The sequence below is a fragment of the Manacus vitellinus genome, unplaced genomic scaffold, assembly GCF_001715985.3.
Source record: "Manacus vitellinus isolate BGI_N305 unplaced genomic scaffold, ASM171598v3 scaffold_4_pilon, whole genome shotgun sequence".
Classification (NCBI taxonomy): domain Eukaryota; kingdom Metazoa; phylum Chordata; class Aves; order Passeriformes; family Pipridae; genus Manacus; species Manacus vitellinus.
Window position 1 is genome coordinate 34,550,801 of NW_021940604.1, and position 16,224 is coordinate 34,567,024.

At 37.8% G+C, this 16,224-nt stretch overlaps 1 long non-coding RNA gene across 1 annotated transcript; it reads left to right on the plus strand.

The window, feature by feature from the left end:
* The first annotated feature begins 882 nt into the window (after window positions 1-882).
* LOC115307762 lies at window positions 883-13,894 on the plus strand. Its single transcript, XR_003916114.1, has 4 exons — window positions 883-925; window positions 10,912-11,064; window positions 12,612-12,743; window positions 13,675-13,894. It is a non-coding gene; the product is annotated as an uncharacterized LOC115307762 (long non-coding RNA).
* The last annotated feature ends 2,330 nt before the right edge of the window (window positions 13,895-16,224 follow it).

Here is a 16,224-nt window from a genome sequence, read left to right on the forward strand (position 1 = left end):
AACCAAAACGAGAGAGAGACAGCTAAAGCAATATATATAAATATATTTACACTTATGTTACAGTTATATATACAATTTCGAAAGGAAAAGGGAAAGGGAAAGGGGAAGGGAAAAAAGGAACAAAAACAAAATAAAATATACACAATCAATAGCCCAAGGTGTAGCAACTAAAAGAATTAGCAAAAGAATATCTTACTACTCTCCTTGGGACAACAGCAAGTCGCGTTGGAACGATCGCCGGCAACCCCTGTCTCCCAAGGTCGGCAAGGCCTTACCAGGCCTCGCTCCCCAACACGACAGACTCAACACAGGGAAACCCACGCCTCTGAAGCCACCAGAAGGAAAGAGGGGCGAAGGCCTTTCCTCCTTTCTTCTTATACCCAGGTTTACATAAAAATCGTAGGGAATACCCAGTAAATCTGGGCACTTCCTTGGTTACAAACTGGTCACCAAGGAAGGTCTAGACTAAACTACCACAAATGTAAATTTGTTTCAACATGGAAGCAGAAAATGAGATGCAGGAATACTCAATATCTAGAAACACAACTATATTTTAACATGCATTTTCATGGTTTTTTTTTTAAAAGCAAAGTGCACAACAGGGCTTTTCTGCAAACTGGTTACAGAAACACAGACAAATTCATTCACTGTGCAGGATATATCTTTTTAATAGACCTAAACCCAACGGTTTTGGCTCTTGTTTGAGGCTGTAGTCAAATACACTTCCAACAGAGTTTTATAAAGTATCTCTCCTTTCTAGAAGGTTGAACAGGAAATGTTGCATTGTTGTTGATATTGGCAGCCTTGCTGGCACTTTTCTGACAAAGCAGATGGCGGAAAAACAAATAGAATAAGAATGTTCTTTTTCTGTAATTCCAACAAAGATATCCATCAGAGGTGGAGAGTTTGGTCCCTACTGCTTTGGGTAAATGTGGAACTGGGAATGTGATAGAAATAGGGGTGGTTCTTCTCCTGAAAACTTCTTCTGAATAGCAAAATATAAATCCTCTGCGAACACATTCAGTGGGATTAGAGATGTAAAAGAGATCTAAACAGATATAAATTTCTATATGATTAAAGAAGATCTGCAATAGCAAGGATACGGAATATTCAGGGGAACCATTGAGTCTGAAGGTGTTGGAAAGTTTGGAAAAAATGATGTACTTTTTTTTATTCCATGAAAACATGCAAAGTAAGTTGGAAGGGACCCTAATGGGTCATCTAGCAAAACTTAATTCTGGAGTAGCACTACTCATGGTGTTCCCATGAGATGTTTGCTTGACTTTGTGTCTGGGAAAATTTCACACATTTTCTGGGCAATTTACTATGGTGTTTTATTAAGTTCCTCTTTAAAAGATTGGGAAAGGTTTAAAATTTGTTTTGTCTCTATTTCAAAAGTACTAAGAAATTATGTTCTTGTCGAGCTATCTTATGCTTGACTTGTTCTAAATCAAATCCTACATGCCACACTGGAAAGGCAGTAACAACAAAGGGTTAAAATCTGTCACGGGAGAAGTGTTTGTTAGATATTTACAAGTTAAGTATAAGCTAACAAGTTTATACTTGGCTCCCTTTATAGAAATAGGCACCTCTGAAGGATAATTAATCTTTCCTTTTCAGCCACTCAACCTTTGGGAGGTGGAAACTCGTGATTTCCTACAGTTATTTCCTTGAATAAAACCCTACCTCCACTTTCATCTTTTTGATGCTAGTTTTCCAGGAGTATGGATGTAATAAAGTGTGAGATGTTTGTTTGTGGAACGGGGAATTTTAAACACAAAAAAATGAATTAATGGAAGTTTAAGGAAAGCAAGTTTCAAATTCAAGAGTATTTGCTATTCAGAACAAGTGCCTTAAGCTGTCAGGGAGCCAGAATGTTATAACATAATCTTTATGTTCCATCATAATGCAGTTTGATTTCAGATATAAAACATGCTCTATAAATTCTGTCTGAATAATACCAAAACCAGTACAGTTTTCTGGCAAATTGTCTCAGATAAGGGATTTGTTTGAGAACACTGCGAGCTCCTCATGAAAGGAGACTACATTTTCTTTTAGGAGCTACTTCCTTTGCCCGCAGCAAATTGTCCAAGACAATTTGTGGACATTTAATACTTAGATGAAAGAAAAATAAAACAGTCTGAAATATTTTTCTTTGAATTCTCTGTACATATATATAAAATACATACTGTGTTTTAGATCCTGATTATCGTCTTTTTCCTTTTTTGTGGCTGAGTATATATCCTTCTGTTTTCAATAAGACCAGTCTATAATGTGACAATGTTGTGCAGATTCACCCATTTCATACCTTGATTTTCACATAGGAGGTTTCTTCTCTTGTGTTTATATTCCTCCTATCGCAGTGTAAAATGCCTAAAAAGAGAAAGCAGTTACTGAGATGGCCATCCTTCAGGTTCCTACTAAGGTTTTCTGTGCTACCTCAAATATTTCATGAGTATTTTTTTGCAAAATTGATTTTACCAAATCAAGCCTAACACTCTAAGAGGTCTACAGTGATTTGATTAGCGTCTTAAAATCCTGTCTATAGAGAGGACCTGTTTTAAAACAATTATGGGTTGTTATTTGGAGTTTCCTCAGTGCAGATTTGAGTTCATTAGAACATTTTTATTGCACATGAGTAAACTTATTCTCAAATGCTACCAGCCGTACAAATCTAGAGGTCAAAGTTGTAAGCTATTTCACTTTCCAGGTATATGTTTAGCTTCACTTACTGAGGCTAATATTATATAATTTGATTATAACTATGGCAGTTTTATTTCTAGTAGAGCTCCAATCTTTATGTGCAGTCAATAATGTAAAATCATATGTATTTCAAATTTTGCTTCTGTCTTAGCTATTTTTTACCACCTACTTGTCTTATTACTTTCCATATTTCTTCAATCTCAAATTTAATACTATGATTTTTTTATTCACAGCATTAAATGATGATAACTAAAATAACTCATTTATTTAAATCATTCAAGATTTGATAATGTTTTCTTACATATTTCAAGCTTGTCTTGCATATACCAATTTTTCCTTACCTAGGAAGATGCTTCCCATGTGGTGGTAGTATATTTTTTCTAACAGAGGGAAAAAAGAATTTAATAATACTGAGAAGAAAATTGCATAAACAAAGAAGAAAAGTAAAACATTTCACTAGTCTTTTCTCTGAATTTTCAATTATTTCTGCTATATTTTATAATTTCTGGTATCATGATAATATGTCAAGTCTGCTCTTTGTTAAACTCTTGTGGCACAAGATGCTTTGAAAAAGTGGAGGTTGTTAATATTAGTGACAGAAAACAATTTTCAAGATGTAGCAGATTATACCTGTCAGAATAGGTTGGGATAGGGGAGACAGAATGGCACAGAGTATTTCTTACTAGTTTTACAATTTTAGTCAATAACATTTAGAGAATAAAAATATTTTTCATGGCCCCTTGGCTCTACAGATGTTTAAAGACAAAGTGTAGCTGAAAATATTTGTCAAATAATGTTCAGGAAATTATGTTTGCTAGTAGTTTTTCCAGATAGATAAAGAAAACAAAAAAATTCTTGGGAAAATTATCTGTTGTGAATATGCTGAGTTTTGATGAAAAAAAATATTCCAAGATTAAAATGGAGTGCCTTTTACTGAGACTGAATTTAGCCTGATTTTAGGTGCCATGTTTACCTTATCTAATTATGTTTTGACTATGTGCAATGTTAATTCATTGTTTTTTATACTTACAAGTCATGTTTTATCTCTGGTAATCTGGAACTAACATATTCCTTGAGAATTCCTAAACTATAAGATATTTTCTCTAATGAAAGCTCTGGTATGAAAAATATTTAGCCTTAGCTGCTACCACACACCAGCAAAGTACCAGGAATAGACTGGAATTAAGCTATTTTGCAATGCCTGTGTGTTAACCCTGTTTGCTTGCTAAGCTGCAGCCACGCATATGTGGGATGTCTTTTTCTTAAAGAACCAGTCCCAACACTCCCTCTGGCTGCAGTCTTCCTCAAACTAATGAGCACCGTGGTGTGGAAGCAAATTTCAATGTGACTTCTCCTAAGAAAAGCCAAAGAGAGAAAGGTGCTTGTGGGTTCCCATAGCTCTTTCACACACATTGAGGAATAATGATACTATAGTGTATAATGTTTTGGAATTATAAACTCTAATGTATTCATATAATTTATGTGTAATAACTTCTTCTTGTATAAAACTCCCAGTTCCTTTGCTCTTTTATGTTTTAAGCAAATGTGATTGATGGTGCTAATTATTTTGGAAGATAGAGCAGATGATAGTGGATTTGAGTATCCATGACAGAGTAGCTGAATAACTGCAGAATCCAGATAATTGATCTCAAGTATTTGGATAAAGTGTTAGTGTGTGGAGCCTGAGCCTTTTATTCACATCACATACTAGAGTTCCGCTTTACAGAAAGCTGCCAATACTCCCCAGGTAGCTTTGCAATCATTTGAATCTAATCATATCAACTTCCTGTCAAATAAGGATTGTAACTGGAATCCTGGCTAGCATCTTACTCTCTGCTATAATTGTAAACTCTCTATTAATACAAAGAATTAGTGAGTGTAAATACAGCAGTAGAAATTCTAGCCAAAACTCTGGAGTTGCCGGCTGGGTAGTTTCGATGTGCTCAGCAAGGACAGTTTGTGCATAGTTGTCTCCTACGCGGATAGCTGTTTTATCTCATCTTGGCAGCAAAATGATTCAGAGGGCAGTGCTGAGTTAATCTGCCAGGCCCAGGAGACCGAGTTTGGTGGAGTTTTGAAGCTTAGTTTTGAAGGCTATTAATTTATTCCTTACTGGTAGAGATTTCTGCTTTTTTTTCTTCTTTTTTTTTTTTTACACAGTGACTATAAAGCCAATCAGTATGAGCTGATGGTCATGTTTTGAAGTGACAGTTTTCTCTCATCTGTTTTTCTGACCCTTGTGGAGACACCCCAGGATGCATTTGCTCCTCCAAAGGAAGCCGCTGCCTGTTGCCTCACTTCAAGACAGCAGACAGCTGCAGCTGGCTCATCACTCTGTAGGCAACTTTTACATTGTGTCAGATCTGCCTTTACATGGGGAGAATACTTGAATCGCAGGAGTATGTCCCAACATTTTAAGATACTGGTGTTTGTGATATGAAATACTAACTAGACATATTATTTTAAACCCATGAGTGTAATGACATATTTTCCGCTCACTCTCACATAGTTCTGATTTTCAGTACCAGCTATGAATTTGACCATGTGTGAAAAAACTCTGTGACATTTTGGTAGACAGCGTTTTTACTTTCTTAATACGTATAGAGACTTGCAGTAAATGATGGATAGGGTACAGACAGTAAGACTCTAATGGATAGTGCATAAAGATTAGGAGTCAGATGTGCCTGTAGGTTTGAAAAGATATGTTTAGTGCAGCCCACAGAGCCCTGACACCAACATCGTGGCATGCTGCCCAGAGAGTGAAATCTAGTCCAACAGTAAATCACCAAAATTTGTTCTATTTGACATTGTGTTAAAGCAACAGTCTGCAAAAGCTAGGACCACCAACTATGTTGTTTCTGCTGCATATCTGCTGTAACCAAATCACTGCTGCTTTTTATAAGCTAAATGTTACTAAGATGACCGAGAGCACTATTTAGTAAGTACAGGCCTGTACTGTTCATCACCCAACAATCTGTGCTTAATTTTCAGTACAACCTTATCTAGTTTCCTTGGGGAATGTTTTGACATATTGAAACCATATTTTGTTGCTTTTCACATCTTCACAGCCCTTCAACTCTTGCTATGAAATTTCTATACATCATTTCCGTATATAAAAAAACCTCACCCAAACCTTTAGAAAAAGCATCATTTCAGCTTGCCCTAAACAAAAGGATTACAATGTAAAGAACATCTAATTATATTGCAAAAGTTTTCCATTGTTGGAGCCTATGTGCTGTTGGACCAGACTTTCCTACTTTTAGTCATCTTAAGAAATATGCTTTTATACAGCTTGTAACATTTCAAACTCTTTTTGGTTTGTTTTCTTAGTGTGAAAAAGAGGACAAGATGGCAGACTTTGAAGAATTCCAGTGACTTTCTAAAGAGTGTTAAGCATATAGCCAAATTTTTTGGGTGGGGCAGGAACAGTAATACTTTGCCTAGAAAACACTGTGCTGCTTAAAACTACAATCAGCAATAGTATCAGTTTAGGAAACCAGCTACCCATCACATTTCTCCATGTTTCTTTCCATACATTGTAAAGATACTGGAAATATAAAATTACAGAATCATAGAATATGCTGAGTTGGAAGGCACCCACAAAGAACATTGAGTTCAACTCCTGGCCCTGTACATAACCGTCCCCAAGAGTCACATCATGTGCCTGGGAGTATCATCCAAATGCTTCTTGAAATCTGTCAGGCTTGGTGCTGTGACCACTTCCCTGAGGAGCCTGTTCCAGTGCCTGCCCACCCCCTGGGTGAAAAAACTTTTTCTAACCTATAACCTAAACTTCCCCTGGCACAACTTCAGGTGACTGACTATTCACCTTTGGATGGATAAGAGCCACATTATTACCTGAATAAAAAAGTTACCAAACCCCTCTTCTTCTTTGATGATATAATCATGTTTTTGAACAAGAGGAGTGGTCATCATAGCCTTACAGATCCCAGAGGACAGACAGATGCATTACAGGAGAGGTATTTTGACTGATAAGTTAGGTCTGTGGTAAACAGCAAGTAGACAAATGATCTGGAAATAGTGTTATATGGTATCATCCATTAACATCAACTTAAAGTTAAGTGGTTTTTTTATAGTGCAATATTGAATTCTTCCTTCTTTTTAAAACAATAACAAAACCCCAAAACTAAATAAAAAAAAAAAAATAAAGTAATTGATTTCTGTAGTAGATTTCTATTTTAAAAGACACCCAGAGCAGTCACACAAGCACAGACAGCACTAAAGTCCTCATCCTGCTCCACTCTTTTGCAGACCATAATGGAGCTCCATTAGTGAAAACACATATACATATTCATATATGTGTGTGTGTATACAGCTCCTCCAAGCTGCAGTCTGATCCTGGGTGCTGCACTCATCATCCATACACATATATGTACACCTAATAGACACCCTTCATCCACGAAAAGAGCTAGAAAGGAATTTTATAAGAAGATGGGAGAGACTGTGCTGACCTGGCATAGACCATGACCAGACAAATGTATCAATTGGTAGCTGTTTACATACATCTAGCCCTTTTTCATCCCCTTTCTCTTCTGTTTTCCTACACTTGTTCCTTCCCAAATCATCTAGATCCCTCCCTTTCTGCAGCTTTAGGTCCTCCTCTGGTGAGATAACTTGATGGATCCTGCAATGGGCCTGACAGGGTATTAGTTAGGCTTCCTGTTCCCCCCCCCCTTCATCTATCTGTACTCCTTTCTGGGGATGCAAACAAGCTTTTTATCACATAAGCTAACATATCAATTGATGGTGTGCTAGAGGTCCAAAAATTATGAAATTTCAAGAAAAAATTGTGTAGCATTGCAACACAGAAATAATGCCTCTTTGTGAAACATTCATAAGAGACCACTGTCTTACTGGGATGACAAATGAGTCGAGACTAGAAATGTTGGCTACATTCTCAATGCACATCAGCAGGTGTGGGCAAACCTGCGTGTGTGGTAATAAAAGGTGACTTGTCACAGTGTTTGCCAGTAGGTCTCTCAGGTTCTGAGAATTGTTCCAGCTTAGGAAATGAATCTGAACAATTTGGGCTGTCTGCACTCTGCCTTCCCTGCAGCCACAGAATGGAGTACTGTTATATTTTCAGACTTTCAGATCTCTGCTGGATATCCCCTTTACTGGCGGCCCTGGTTCCTATTCAGTCTGAGACTCTCCTGGATGGGCCACGTTCTCCAAGAGTTGGTATGTTTTCCCTAAAAGTGGTCCAGATTGTTGGGTTGATAGGAATGTAATAGGTCAGTGCTTAAGGCTCTCAGTAATCACAGCAGGTTTTGCACACCTGTACCTGACCACAGGAGAGTATTTTGAGAAAGCCAGCAATACAGGGTTGGATTCTGCAGAGATTTGCTACTTCCCAGGCAGTAACCACTGAAACATTGAAGAGATGGAGTTAATTGGTGAAGACTCTGGGATGAAGATGGTAACCAAAGAAGTGAAGGTCCAATTGTTTTGGGAAGCCTGAGCTTTAATAAGCTCATCTTGTTAGCTTTTAACATCACTGAAAAGTGAAGGACTCCTGTTTCTATCTAGCAGCTTGCTGTACCATACCTCTGAAATATGTGTCTCCCTTAAAAAGTAAAACCAGAATATATTAAATATTTTTGACATTGCAGACCATGTATTTCAATGTCATCCATGCTACTGGAGGGCACCAATGTAATTTTTGCTCCTGGAACAACTATTCTTTCATTCACTTGAAAGGGAGCTTTTATGAGATTTTTTCACATACTTCATACTAATTTTTCTCAAAGGACATAAATCATTCAAAGATAATTCCAGATAAATCATTCAAAGAACTATGGTTGTAGGCTACTGTTGTCTCTTCCTGGAACAGTGTTGCTACAACACATCATGCAGACCCTAAGGATATTTTCATGTACTCACTGTATGCAAAGACCTTTATTTAGCCTTTAGAAAGCCACTTGCACAATTCTGCAACCAAGATCTGAATATATATGTCTCAATAGCTTTTATTTGCACAAAGCATGTGTGTATACAGAACAGGTTTTGTAGCAAAATAAGTCAATAGAAAATATTTGCAGATATCTCTCAAACTAGCAAAAGTTATCACTGGAAATCGGCACCCACTTTTTAATGAGATCCATTTATTTGTCAGAGCTGCTAGTAAAATGTCACAAAAATATCTGTGAGATTGCTCAGTTGACTTGGCAACTCATTTGAGCTGGTTAGAGGGGAAATTTTAGCTACCACCAAGTGTGATGCAACATGAACACTTTTAGGGTTCTAATCCTTGTGCTTGTTTGCTTAGTGAAAAAGTTTCTACCAGCTGGGATGACTGCTCTTTCAGTGCCTAAATCAAACATACCTAAAGGCCTCAAGATGAGAAAAATAAATATTTGAAAAAAACCCTGTGTGTTTGCAAGGTTCGCCTTATCCTGGTTCCTCTCTCACACTTTCATTTTCCCCTTCAGAAACTTAAAAGGAATAGAGAGAGATCCTGGACATCTAAAACCAACACTAAAGAGGCTAGTAGGTAGGGCTTGTGTGTTGTGGGAGGAGATTATAAGCAAGAACAGGGTAGCCTTTCAAGGGTGTTTCAACCTCTATACATGTTTGACTGCTTTATGCTCATCCTGTTTGGTACAAAGAGCCAAAATTAAAGTAAACCAGAAGGGCAAAAATTTGCAGTTTGCTGCATTGAATAAAAAGGTTTAACAAACACTGTCTATTTATTCCTTGCTTGGAGAAAAAGGCTGGTCTTTTATAAAATGTCTTAAATTCTATTTTCACTGAAAGCAAGAATAGTAAAACTCAACAACCTTTGTCTCACAATGTTTAGTTAATTGTTAGGAGTGTTTATATGCAGTAAAAAATGCAGAGATACTTGCAATCTTGCATTTTTTGCTGCTATTGTTAATTTGACAGCATTGTTATTGAAACATAGATGCAGACGGGATCTATTTGGGTCATTGGGTCTGACCCGCTGCTCTTGCAGCCAATGTCAGTATACACGTATAATCCCCTCCATAAAAACTGAAGAAAATCGAAGTAGCTGGGAGTAGTCAGACTAAAAACCTATCCAAAGTTTTTCTTTAGAATTTTAATGCTGTAATTGTTACAGACCTTTATCTAATTTGCAAGTTAATTTTTTCTTTATCTTTTCTTACTAGATAGTAATGTATTAATATTTACTGTGAAAGGATTAAATTAACAGAGGGATATTGTAACAATTTGTGAATCCAGTTAAATTCTCCAGAGCAGAGCATACTGTGCCAATACAAATATTTGCATGGTACTAAAAATTAATGTATGTGGAAGAACATAAATCAAGTAATTCACTGTGAATTTTAAAACTTCCACATGACTTTCACATCTCGCTCAAGGAATGTAAAAAATACATTGGTAGTAATCTTTGAAAGTGCAACCAGACACATTGTTCAAGTTCTATAGGTTATATTTTAAAAACCATAGTGATAGAAATTACTATTTTTTTGCTATTTTCATTCATGAAAAGCCAGTGTAAATTATTATTTTTATAGAGGCTTGGAAATTAACTGTAAATAGTTTTGAAAGATTGGAAATATATAAACATGCATATATGAAAGCCTACTCACCCTGTGATGTAGCAATGGCCAAGTCCTGCACATACTGTGCCTCTTTCACAAACCATGCGGGCACAGTAGGACAGGGAATTTCTCATCTGTGAGGGTAGGCACTTCTGCAGGCTTGTAGGGAAGATATCTATCTTGATTTCTGAAAGCAATATGGTAGTCCCGAAATACAGGCTAGACTTTCTCTGAGGGGTTCCTTAACCTTTTTTTTCCCTAACTAAGGGAAAGTGAGTCATGGGATTTGCTGGAGTTTATCCATCGCACTTTGGCTCTCACGTTGTGCAGGGGCAATTGATACCTTACCTTGCGCACTGATGTATCTACCAAGACAACAAAAATATTGCAGAAGATTGATTTCTCTCCTAGAGTCTCTTTGCAACTGACTGACTGTCAGAAAGGGAGATGTGGGACAGATTTGAACTGATTTTTCAACATTTGGAAAGCAGGCTATGGAGTGATGACACACTTCACTTTTGGATAAAGAAACAAATGTGATACATATTTTAAAAGTGGAGAGACTGCTCAAATAATTGACAAGTCTGACCTCTGGGACTGTCATCCACTTTAAACACTTCCCTATTTTGTAACAGCTCACATATATTTTTATGTTCATTAGGTATTCAGAGAGTGCCTTCTTTTCTGCAAGTAGCGGAGAACAGCAAAGAGCGGAGGATCCCAGACACAGAATACACTTGTGATGCAAGATGAATTCCTGAGGCAGGAGATTTGCAGGGAAGAATAATGATTATTACTCACTAAGATCACTAAGGTAATCTGTCTTGTTTTACTCTGCAAAGTACTGTAGAAGTATTTCATTGGGATTTCTTGTTTGTTCATCCTAGTTATTTCCAGGTTGGAATTAATGAAGTTCAGCAGTTTAAAGCTTTGGCTTTTCTTCACCACCACAGCTTTAATCTCACAAAATATGTTATGAAAGCCAGGCAGGTTCCTTTTCCAACTCTTTTATTATGATTATCACATAAGTCTATGGCACAATTCCCAACCTACCCTTGTTCGATGTCCCTGATCTGTATCAAGTAGCAGAGATTTAACTGTTTCTCTCCAAAGAAACTATGGTGTGTGCATCTGTAGGTGTATTTTGAGAGCCTGATTAAGAAATGGAATTCTCCTGCCTCTGAGCAAAAGGATTCTCAACTGAGTGAGTTGTGGCTAAACTTGTAAACCCAGGGAATTTGGTCTAGGGCTTTGAAGAGTGATACAGTTTCCATAAAGTTGGTGGTAGAATGCTGCAAGTTTTGTGATTGGATAACGTAAAAATTCTTTGTCAGCACAAAGGAAGACATAAGCATTTGAAAGTGAATAAGCTGATTTAAACACTTGGGTGTTTATGGATGGCCTCAAATGATTTAATACAGGAAAGTGTAATTTGAGAAAAATATAACTCCAGATGCTTGAGACACCATATTCAGTTCTGCTTCAAAATCTAGATGTCTCTGTGAGCTACTGTGATACTGAAAAGCTCAGTAATAAAGAGTTTGATTATTCATATTTCAACTGACACTAGCCTTCAGAGAAGAATAATTTTCAGCGGAAATTATCTAAAAGCTTCATAGTGTTAAAGGCAAAATAGATAAAAAAGTCTACATAAGAAAAAACAGCAGGAGAGGAAATACATGCCTTTGTAAAGGTGTTATAATGCTGTGTAAGATCCTCTTTGTACTTCACAGTTACATTTGCAGACAAGTGAAAATATTTACACTCAATGAAAGCCACAGTGTGTGCAGATAATTTCTTTCCTGTTTTTAAGAGTAACTGTCTAGAATACTTGAACATGATTTTGAGTCTCTCCATATTGTCCTCTGGTGAATAAAAGGAGAGTATTCAGCTGTAAGTCCTGGCCCTATACTGCTGAGTCTGCAATAAAAACCTCTTTGGATCAGGGGATAAGAAGAGCTACATTCTTTTGGAGTTATCACAAGTTCTGAATGACCTTGATAAACAGCACAAAGACAGAAGTGCTTCCCTATTGAGATACAAGCACTGTCCTTGCACACAGTATTGCCAAGCCCTGATTTTAATTGCATGTTTCCAGTTGCTATTTTAGTAGAGATATTAGTGAAGGATAATATTTGAAGAACTTCGGTATACATCCATTTCACTTATATATCTTGTCTGTAAATATTTAGAATTTTTAGAACCCACATTTAATCCTCTCAAAACTAGAAAGAGATAGTACTGAGTTTAACAAAAAGCAAGTTATATATCTTCTGGACTATTTACTTTTCTGAAAAAGCTTCTTGACCTTTAACTCCTGTCATCTTAGCTCTGCTTTCAATATGATATTTTATTTTTCAGCAAGTATTATATATTTTTGGTGCAGTAGTGCCTGAAAGCCTCAATCACACTCCTGTTTATGAGCACACCTCATACCTGCAGTGTGCGAACTTCTGAGGAGCATCCTGTGCTCTGAAAAGACAAGGTAACTAGGTAAAAAAAAAATCTTCTTTCAATGCTTACTGTGGAACCAGAGGACAGCCTGATGAAGTGAATTGCTCAAGTTCAAATGAGAAGGCTGTGGGAGAATTTGGATTTTTTGAGTCCCAGACTACCAGCTTAACCACAGATTTACCTTTTCTCTGAATATAGGTACTGCAAAGACATGTTTAACCTGTGAATCTTGAACTTTTGGGACTGGGTCCAGATGCAAGTTCCATGCTGGGGCTGTAGCACATCACTGGTAGTGGAACTGTGCTGATGCTGGTCTGATGAACTCTCTGAAACCCTAGCTGTGGGATGAAGGGTCTTCATAGGAACAACTTGGCTGCTAGGCTGGCATTGCTTGGACTCCTCCAAGGCTGCAATTCCCTCAGCCCAGTACTGTCCTGCACTAGAGAAGTGAGACTCTTGGCAGAGCGATTCTTATTCACTGCCTCTGGACTATCCTAATCCTTACTTGTCCAGTCTAGAGGTCCTCTGTCCTGTGTGGAGTTGGTACATAGGTCATAGGGCTAGAAGTATGTCAGTGTCTGTACTAGGCTGGATTAAATATCTGGTGTTATCTATTAAAGGAAAAACAACTTCTGCATCATTTCATATGTTCTCTGGGGGTGGTTCTTTAAACATTACAGAGAATTGCTGTATGTCCACCTCAGTTTCCTATTGCTTTGTAGGTCCACATACTGGACATTTCCCAACAGTTTACTTTCACCATGCAATGCACTTGACTTCTTGTTTATTGTTTTGTTGTATCTTCATTTCAACTTTATGGTAAGGCTCTGTCCCTCTCCCTCCTTCATACAGCTTTTCTACTGGTAGCTTTTTATTGATGTCCTGATCCTTTAGCTACTGTACCATGTGAACAAGAAAATGACATTTAGGCATGAAGTTCTACAGTCTGCAACTAACTCTTTTCATCCAGCAAACAAAACTTCCACTACTATTGTCCACCTGGGAGGGAGCCTCAAAGACATCCAGTGAGGACAGCTCTGTCTGCAGTGATGGGGATATGCAGGGCTGTGAAGGAGCAAGATTCACGACGGGAACAGTTCCAGGCATGGAGGAAGATATACAGCAATTGACAGGACTTTATTATACGGACTTTACAGGTTTTATGTGCTTATAAATACACACATTGTATATTGCCCCTATACTTACATTCCTGGGCGTGCCCAGGCAAGCCTGCTTCCCCGCTCCCTGCTTCCCCACTCCCTCCTTCCCTGCAGCCCCGCTCCCTGCTTCCCCGCTCCCCTCTCTGACTGGCCGGAGAAGCTGCACAGAGGAGACAGCCACCATTCGCCCTTTCCTTCCCCGGCTCCTCCCACGTTCCTCCTCCTTTTGCCTGTCTCCCTATCCCGATTTGTTCCCCTGTTTGTCTGTCTCATGCTCCACTCCATGTTCTGGCCCTTTCCCCACCTGAACTGATAAAAAAATCAATAAAGCATTCCATCTGCACCCCTGCCTTGTCTCCGGACCCATCCGTGCTATGTCATGGCCCCATCCCCCCTCGGACCGTGGCACAGGGCTGCAGAAATGCCTGATAACAACAACTTGCCCTGTGCACCCACTAGTGAAACTGAATCTGACAATTGCACATGTGTATATGTTGATAAATCACGATGGGAAATAGATGAAGATTCTTGTTTTGCACATTTTGTTTTCTTCCCGACCAGTATCTGCTCTTCTGTTTGCACTGCTGAGGTGCTTCAGTTTAGCTTTAGGTGATGAAAGAATCAGAGATTGCATGAAACAGCTATTCTGCTCTGAGCTCCCTGTCACTGAATGGACTGTTGTGGGGGAACCTATGTCCACAGGAAGAGTGTTTTAAGATTCCATCTGTATAGCTTAGGCCGAGCTCTGATTTAAAATTGGCTCTTAGCACAACGCAAGTCCAAAAATAGATTAAGTATATTTATTCATACTTTAGCTGAAATTAGCATGTCCAAACCATCTTTGTTGTAAAAGCATAACAAAAACTGTATTTCATTTGCTGCATACTGTTGCCCTATCTAAGTGCAATTGATTTCTGGTTTACAAAAACAAAACTAAACAAAAAAAACGAATAAGAGCCAGTATCAACACAGTTGTACTAATGCAACATGTTCATAGCAAGGAATCAATTAAAAAGTAATGTCAGAGAGAATATGCTGAAAACTTTTTTCCCTGTGAGTTTACTAGTAATTTAAGCTACAGTAAAAATAGATTAGTCTTGCTGCATTTACATTCAAGCATCTTCTAGTGAGAAATTTCTTTCATTTTTTTTTCTTTTCTTTTTTTCCTTTTTTTTTTTTTTTGCCCCTGTATTTTCCTCAGTTTGGGTTATTAAGCTTTCTGGACAGAAGCTTCAAAGTCTTCAGTCTGAAAAACATTCTATTGAAGTAACTGTTAAATCCCACTGCTTTACCACTGTAGATTCTGCAGACTCTGTAGAACTGAGATTCCAACTGCAACTGTATTCCAGTCTCACTGGAGGGAATACATATGAAGTAGGGTGGAAGGGCAGATGAAGAGAAAGACAGCTTTTGTGCTGTGTGGTTTATTGGCTTCAGAGTTTTTCAGATGACATTTAAAAAAAATAATCTTTGGTTTCAAGGTGCTTTAATTGTTTGTTTCTTAAACAGGGGAAATCTACAATATTTCTGAAAGTGGTCTGAAAATGCTGAAGAAAAGAGGGAGGGAGAAAGGGAGACTATGGCTTATCTTATAAATACACTTCAAGTTGATGTTTTAGCACATACCCAAATCTATAGGTCAATTCTAAGCCTTTAGCATTAGTATTTGAACATCTTGCTGTTTCTGAACCATAGTACTCTGAGTATTTTCATCAACTCAACTAATCTGAACTTAAAATTCTTTTTTGATCTCATAAAATCAGTTCTCAAGGAATACTAGAATGCAGAGCACAGGTGAAGACTGTGATCAAAAACTACTATTAAAGGATATGAAGATTGTTGAAATTCATGTCATGCTTTATAAAAGGTGTAAAACATAACAAAACAAACAACTCTACCACCAAGCCCGTTCTGTTTGTTTTAAATAAAGCGCCTATTTTTGAGATAGATTATAATATTGAGTGTCCTCACAAGTGTGGCTTCCTTCTAAGTTAATTTCTGTTGTTACAATATGAAGGTATGTATGTTAAATTCTGCATTTGTTTCCAGACATGAGGATTTCTTCCCCTTGGAATTACAGGGAAAGCAAAGATTGATTTTGCCCCTTAGTGGAGCCACTGTCACTGTGTGCTCTGCAGTCCATGCAGTGCAGCTGGGAAGAGCATTGCCACCCCACTCTCACATGTGTTTCACTGTGACCTCATCTGATCCTGTTTTTAGAAGGGAAAAAACTGTCTTACTTTCTGTAAATGCAACTCACTGTGTGGAGAGAGGAATTTGCCCTGCCATGGCAGTACAACAGATGCAAATAATTCACATTTTCCCGTGAAAAACTTGTTCACTACATTGTTGGACTGGAT